Source organism: Suricata suricatta, chromosome 3 (genome assembly GCF_006229205.1).
Source record: "Suricata suricatta isolate VVHF042 chromosome 3, meerkat_22Aug2017_6uvM2_HiC, whole genome shotgun sequence".
In the NCBI taxonomy this organism is placed as follows: Eukaryota; Metazoa; Chordata; class Mammalia; order Carnivora; family Herpestidae; genus Suricata; species Suricata suricatta.
In genome coordinates this window covers 114569890-114577779 of record NC_043702.1, presented here as the reverse complement: position 1 = coordinate 114577779, position 7890 = coordinate 114569890, and the positions used below count along the sequence as shown (strand labels likewise).

The 7890-nt window shown below is 36.3% G+C and overlaps 1 protein-coding gene across 1 annotated transcript in view; it reads left to right on the top strand.

Annotated features, from left to right (window-relative positions):
* Nucleotides 1–7890, top strand: part of LOC115287065 (kinesin-like protein KIF28P) — a 78759-nt gene that overhangs the window by 9701 nt on the left and 61168 nt on the right. The gene's annotated exons all lie outside the window — the stretch shown is intronic.

The following is a 7890-nucleotide window of genomic DNA, read 5'->3' as shown; positions in this document are numbered from 1 at the left end:
CACAGATCAAGGGAGACTACTGAATACTGAAGACAAACCATGGACTGAAAGGGGAGGGGAAGGGAGGGAGGGGGTGATGGTCATGGTGGGGGGCACTTGTGGGGAGAAGCACTGGGTATTATATGGAAACCAATTTGACAATAAACTATTATTTAAAAAATGACCAAAAAAATTGAGATAATAGCATGCATATTTATAGACCACAACACTATGAAACTTGAAGTCAACTACAAGAATAAATTTGGAAAGAACACAAGTACTTGGAGGTTAAAGAACATCCTATTAGGGGTGCCTGGATGGCTTAGTTGGTTAAGTATCCAACATCAGGTCAAGATCTTGTGGTTCATGGGTTTGAGCCCAGCATCAGGCTCTGTATTGAATCCTTGCTCAGAGCCTGAAGTCTGCTTCAGATTCTGTGTCTCCTACTCTCTCTGCCCCTCCCCACTCACAATCTGTTTCACACTGTCTTTCAAAAATAAATAAACATTAAAAAAATCCTACTAAATCAGGGCATCTAGGTGGCTCAGTCCATTAAACATCTGACTCTTGATTTCAGCTCAGGTCATGATCTCACCGTTTGTGAGTTTGAGCCCAATGTCATACTCTGCTGACAGTGTGGAGCCTGCTTAGGATTCATTCTTTCCCTTATTCTATGCTTCCCTGTCTATCTCTCTCTCTCTCAAAATAAATAAACATTAAAGAAAAAGAGAGAACATCCTACTAAAGAATGAATGGGTTCACCAGGATATTAAAAAAAGAAATGAAAAATAATACATGAAAGCAAATGAAAATGAAAACATGACAGTCTATCCTTTGGGATACAGCAAAGACAGTCCTAAGAGGGAAGTATATTGCAATACAGGCCTACCTCAAGAAGCAAGAGTAATCTCAAATACACTTAAGGAAGCTAAAAAGGAATAACAAATAAAGCCCGAAGCCAGCAGAAGAAGGGAAATAATAAAGACTAGAGCAGAAATAAGAAATATAGAAACAAAAAAGCCTTTAGTAGGACAGATCGACAAAACTAACAACTGGTTCTTCAAAAGAATAAAATTAGTAAACCCCTAGTCAGAGTTATCAAAAAGAAAAAAGAAAGATCCCAAATAAGTAAATTTATAAGTGAAAGGGGAGAGATCAGAACACCTCAGAAATACAAACAACTATAAGAGAATATTATGAAAAATTATATGCCAACAAATTGGGCAATCTGGAATAAATGGACAAATTACTAGAAACATATAAGTTACCAAAGCTAAAACAGGAAGAAATAGAAAATTTGAGCAGACCTATAGCCAGCAAAGAAATTGAAACAGTAATCAAAAATCTCCCAACAAACAAAAGTCCAGATGGCTTCCATTTCTACCAGACATTTAAAGGAAAGTAATACTTATTCTTCTCAAACTGTTCTAAAAAAATAGAAATGGAAGGAAAACTTCCAAACTCATTCCATGAAGCCAGCATCACCTTGATTCCAAAAGCAAAGACCCCACTAAAAAGAAAAATTACAGATGAATATCCCTGATGAACACCAACACCAAAATTCTCAACAAGATACCAGCGAATTGAATACTACACTACATTAAAATATTCACCCTGATCAAGAAGGATTTATTCCTGGGCTGCAGTGTTGGTTCAATATTTGCAAATCAATCAACATGATACACTACATTAATAAAGGAAAGAATAAAAACTATACAAACCTCTCAATTGAGGCAGAAAAAGCATTGGACAAAATAGCATCCACTCCTAATAAAAACCCATAGGAGAGATGGAACATACCTCAACATAACAAAGATGAACCCAAGGAGGGCCACACCAAGACATTTAATAATTAAAGAGTTCAAAATCGACGATAATCTGAAAAACAGCAAGAAAAAAGCAAATGGTTATACACAAGGGAAACCCCCATAAGCCTATCAGCTGATTTTTCAGCAGAAACTTTGCAGGCCAGAAGTGAGTGGCAGAAAGAAAACAAAACTAGAACCATTATTTAGAACTGAAGAAGAGATAGTTTTCCAGACAAAAATTAAAAACGTTCATCAGCACTTAACCAGCCTTTTACAAGAAATATTTCTTGCTTTTTTTTTTTTTACAAGAAATGTTAAAAAGACTTAAGTGGAAAAGAAAAGGCCACATATAGAAGTAAGAAAATTATGAAAGGAAAAATCTTACTGGTAAAAGCAAATATATAATAAAGGTAGTAGATCAGTTACTTATAAAGCCCATATAAAAGTTAAAAAACAAAAGGAGGAAGTTCCATTATATTTTTAAAAATCAGTTTAGGGATACACAAATTTTTCAAAATGTAAAATATGGTGTCATACACATAAAACATATGGGGAGGGCGTAAACATAGAGCTTTTGGGATGTGCTTAAACTTAAGCAACCATCAACTTAATATAGACCACTGTACACATCAAATAGTATACCTGATTCTCATGTAACCAAAAACCAAAAACCCATAATGGAAACACACCCACACAAAAAAGAGACAGGAATCTAAGCATAACACTAAAGACAATCATCAAACCACAATAAAAAAGAATTGGAGAAGAATGGAATGGAAAACTGAAAAACAACTAGAAAACAAGGAACAAATAACAAGTGCATACCATCAATAATTACTTTAAACATAAGGGCATCTGGGTGGCTCAGATGGCTAAATGTTGGGCTATTGATTTTGGCTCAGGTCATAATCTCATAGTTTGTGAGTTCAAGCCCTGTGTCAGGCTCCACATTGACTGCAGAGCCTGGCTGGGTTTCTCTCTCTCCCTCTCTCTGTTCCTCCCCCACTTGTACAATCACTCTCTCTCTCTCAAAATAAATAAATAAGCATTTAAAAAAAAATTAAGGGGCCACCTGGATGGCTCAGTCCATTAAGCCTCCGACTTCGGTCCAGGTCATGATCTCATGTTCGTGGGTTCGAGCCCCACATCCGGCTCTGTGCTGACAGCTCAGAGCCTGGAGCCTGCTTCCGATTCTGTCTCCCTCTCTCTCTGCCCCTGCCCACTCATGCTCTGTCTCTCTCTGTCTCAAAAATTAATAAAATATTTTAAAAAAGAAGTAAAAAATAATTAAGTGCAAATGGATTAAATGCTCCAATCAAAAAACATAGGATGAATGAGTGGGTAAAAAAACAAGACCCATGTATATGTTGCCTACAAGAGACTCCACTTTAGACACAAAGACACAAACAGACTGAAAGCAAAAATATGGAAAAAAATATCCCATGCAAATGAAAGTGGAGAAAAAAGCCAAGGTAATAATATTTATATCAGACAAAACAGACTTTAAACAAATACTGTAAGAAGAGACAAAAAATCATTATATAATGATAAAGAAAAAAATCCAACAAGAGGGTATAACAGTTCTGCCAACATAGGAGAACCTGCATATATATAAAGCCAATATTAACAGACATAGAGGGAGAAATTGATGGTAATACAATAATAGGAAGAAACTTTAGCACCCCACTTCTGTCAGTGGATAGATCATCCAGACAGAGAATCAACAAGGAAGCAGTGGCTTTGAATGACACGTGAGATCACATGGGTCTCACTCATACATACAGAACATCCCCTCCAAGAACAGCAGAATACAAATTCTTTTCGGGTGTACATGGAACATTCTTCAGGGTAGATGTCATGTTAGGCCATGAAACAAACATTCATAAACTTAAGGAGTCTGAAATCACATCAAGCATCTTATCTGATCACAAGGGTATGAAACTAGAAATCAATTACAAGAATAAAACTGGAGAAAACACAAACATGTGGATGCTAAACCACCAATGGGTCAAAACAAAGAGTTTCAAAGAGGAAACTAAAAGATACATGGAAAGAAATCAAAACGAAAACACAACGGTTCAAAATTTTGGGATGCAGCCAAAGCAGTTCTAAGAGGGAAATTTAGGGGCACCTGTGCGACTCAGTAGAGCATCTGACTTCAGCTCAGGTCATGATCTCATGGTTTGTGGGTTAGAGTTCTACATCGGACTCTGTGCCAACAGCTTGGAATCTGGAGCCTGTTTCAGATTCTGTGTCTCCCTCTCTGTTCCTTCCCCACTTGTGCACGCTCCCGTACGCTCTCTCTCTCTCTCTCTCTCTCTCTCTCTCTCTCAAAAGTAAATTAACATTAAAAATATTTTAGGGGCACCTGGGTGGTTCAGTGGGTTGAGCGTCTGACTTTGGCTCAAGTCATGATCTCATGTTCATGGGTCCAAGCCCTGCATTGTGCTGATAGCTCAGCACTTGGCACCTGCTCTAGATTCTGTGTCTCCTCTCTCTCTGCCCCTCCCCTGCGTGCACTCGCTTGCTCTCACTCTTTCTCTCTCTCTTTCAAAAAATAAAGCAGTCAAAAAAAATTTTTAAGAGGGAAGTTTATAGTGACACAGGCCTGTCTCAAGAGACAGGAAATATCTCCAACAACCTAAACTTACTCCTAAAGGAATTATTAAAAAAACAAACAAAAGCCAAATTTAGTAGAAGGGAGAAAATAATAAAGATCGGAGCCAAAATGAATGAAATAGATCCTTATAAAATAGAAAATATCTATGAAACTAAGAGCTGCTTTTTTTAAATTCTTGTTTATTTTTGAGAGAGAGAGAGAGAAAGAGAGAGAGTGGGGGGGTGAGGGGCAGAAAGAGAGGGAGACAGAGAATCTGAAGCAGTCTCCAGGCTCTGATCTGTCAGCATAGAACCCAGCGCAGGGCCCAGACCCGCAAACCATGAGATCATGACCTGAGCTGAAGTCAGACACTCAGACAACTGAGCCACCCAGGTGCCCTGAGCTGCTTCTTTCAAAAGATAAAAAATTGATAGATCTCTAGCCAGACTCATCAAGAAAAAGAGAGAGAGAACTTGAATGCATAAAATCAGAAATGAAAGAGAAATTACAACAAACATTATAGAGTTATAAAGGATTGTAAGAGACTAGTACGAGAATTATAGGATAACAAACTGGACAACCTATAAGAAATGAATAAATCTCTAGAAACATACAACCTACGAGGACTGAACCAAGAATGAAATAAAAAATCTGATCAGACTGATCATTAGTAACAAAATTGAATTAGTAATCAAAGACTTCTCAGCAAACACAGTGCACAACCTAATGGCTTCTAGGTATATTCTACCAAATGCTTAAAGAAGAGTTCATATACATCCTTCTCAAATTATAAATATGCAAAGATCAATGGCTCAGAATAGACAGCCCAGAAATAAACCCATGCCTATATGAACAGTTAATCTATGACAAAGGAGGCAAGACTATACAATGGGGGAAAGTCTTTTCCATAAATGGTGCTGGGAAACTGGACAGCTACTTGCAAAAGAGTGAAACTGAACCACTTTCTTATATTATACATAAATTAAGTCAAAATGGGTTAAATACCTAAAAGAGATAATTATCTATAAAAATCCTAAAAGAAAACATAGGCAGTAAACTCTTAAACAATGGTCTTACTGTTATTTTTATGGATCTGTCCCTTCAGACAAGGAAAACCAAAGCAAAAACAAATAATTGGAGCTACATCAAACTAAAAAGCTTTTGCATAGCAAAGGAAACCGTCAACAAAATAGAAAGGCAACCTACTGAATGGGAGAAGATATTTACAAATGATATATCCAATAAAGGGTTAATATCCAAAGTACATAGAGAACTTATACAACTCAACACCAAAATAACCAAAACCAAAAACCAAAAAAAATCTCAAATTACCTTATTTTTAAAATGGAGAGAGAACTTGAATAGACATGTTCCAAAGAAGACATACAGATGGCCAGCACACACATGAACAGGTGCTCACCATCACTCATCATCAGAAAAATGCATGTCAAAACCAGAATGAGATCTCACTTCACACTTGTCAGAATAGCTAACATAAACACACACACACACACACACACACACACACACACACACACACACACAATCCCAAGAAATAACAAGCGTCTGCATGGATGTGGAGAAAAGGGAACCCTTGTGCACTGTTTGTGGGAATGGAATTTGGCACAGCCACTGTGGAAAACAATATGCAGGCGCCTCAAATTAAAAATAGAAACCCCTCTTCTGAGTATTTACCCAAAGAACATGAAAACAATAATTAAAGAAGATATATACATTGCTGTATTTAGTGCACCATTATTTACAGTAGCCAAGGTATGGAAGCAGCCCAAATGTCCATCAATAGAAGAATGGATAAAGATGTGTACATGTTTAATGGAATATTACTCAGCTATAAAAAAAAACAAGAATAAAATTTTGTCATTCTCAACACCATTTTGAGTTGGGTACTAGGCTAAATGAAATAGGCAAATACCAAATGACTTCACTTATATGTGGAATCTAACAAAACAAAACAAATGAACAAACAAACAAAATACAAAGAGACTCATAAATACAGAGAACTATATGTGGTTGCCAGAAAGGAGGGGGTGCACAATGGGTGAAACATGTACAGGAAATTAAGAGGTATAAACTTCTAGTTATAAAATAAGTCACAGGGATGAAAAGTATAGTAAAAGAAATACAGTTAATAATATTGTAATGATTTTGCATGGTGTGAACATGGTGACAGAAGTTAAGTACACTTGTCATGGAGAGCATTTTGTAACAGAATTGTAGAATTGCTATGTTGCACACCTGAAACTAATATAATATTATATATCAGCTTCAATAAAAAATGATATGAAATAGCATACTTTATTTTTTTAAAGAATTTTTAGTTTATTTACTTTGAGAGAGAGAGCATGGTGGTGGGGGGGGGAGAGAGAGAGAGAGAGAGAGAGAGAGAGAGAGAGAGAGAGAGAGAGAGAATTCCAAGCAAGTTCTACACTATCAGCACAGATGCATGGCTCGAACTCATGAACCATGAGATCATGACCTGAGTTGAAATCACTTAACCAACTGAGCCACCCAGGTGCCCCTAAACTGGTATACCTTAAATGAGTGGAAATAATGTGTATCAATTTTGCTTCAAGTTTTTTCCAAAAACAATAAAATACCAAGTAATACATTTAATGAAGGAGGTGAAAGACCTGTACACATAAAATGATGACATTGATGAAAGTAACTGAAGAAGACACAAATAAAAGATATTCTGTGCTCATGACTTGAAAGAATTAACATTGTTAAATTTCAACACTATCCATAGCAGTCTAAAAAGTCAAAGCAATCCTCATCAAAACTCCAATGGCATTTTTGACAGAAATAGAATGAACAATCCTAAAATCTGTGTGAAACCACAAATACTCCAAATAGCCAGAGCAGTCTTGAGAAAGAAAGACAAAGCAGGAGAAATCACACTCTCTGATTCAAACTATATTATAGGAATATGGTAAAACCACATATAGATCAGTGGATTAGAATAAAGGGCCCAGAAATAACCCCATGTGTATATAGTCAATTAATCTATGACAAAGGAGCCAAAAATAGACAATGGGGAAAAAGACAGTGTTTTCAAGAAATTGTGTTGGGATAACTGGACAGTCACATGCAAAAGAATAAAACTGGACCCCTACCTCACACTACTCATAAAAATTTACTCAAAATGTATTAAAAACTTGAACATAAAGGCCCAAACCATAAAACTTCTAGGAAAAAAAATAGATGGTAAACTTCTACACATCAGTGTTAGAATAATGCTTTGGATTTGATAACAGAAACAAAAGTAATTAAGTGGGACTATATCAAACTAAAAAGCTTCTGTATATAAGGAAATCAGCAACAAAATGAAAGGGCAACATACAAAATGGGAAAAATATTTGTACATCATATATCTGGTTAATATCCGAAATAGACAAAAATGAACTATTGGGACCCCATCAAGATAAAAAGCTTCTGCACTGCAAAGGAAACAATCAAAAAAACTAATAGGCAACATACAGAATG